A 254-nucleotide genomic window follows, 5' to 3' on the forward strand; every position below is an offset into this window, starting at 1 on the left:
CACAAAGTTTAAAGAAATACACCTGCCTATAGTTTATCTGGCCTCTCCTAAGCCGTAAAAGTATTTGTCACAGCTCCCAGAGTCTATGAAAGGTACCTTAAATATTCAGAGAGTGAATACCAAGGTACATTGATAACGTCGTCAATTATCTTTCGTGTCTCGAATGTTGGTAGTTGGTGATTCTTTATCAGTTTCGTAATGCCCTTTCATTTCATCAAATATCAATCTGAGTTTTTTGTTTATAGTGTTTTTGT

The sequence above is a fragment of the Penaeus monodon genome, chromosome 22 (assembly GCF_015228065.2).
Source record: "Penaeus monodon isolate SGIC_2016 chromosome 22, NSTDA_Pmon_1, whole genome shotgun sequence".
Taxonomy (NCBI): domain Eukaryota; kingdom Metazoa; phylum Arthropoda; class Malacostraca; order Decapoda; family Penaeidae; genus Penaeus; species Penaeus monodon.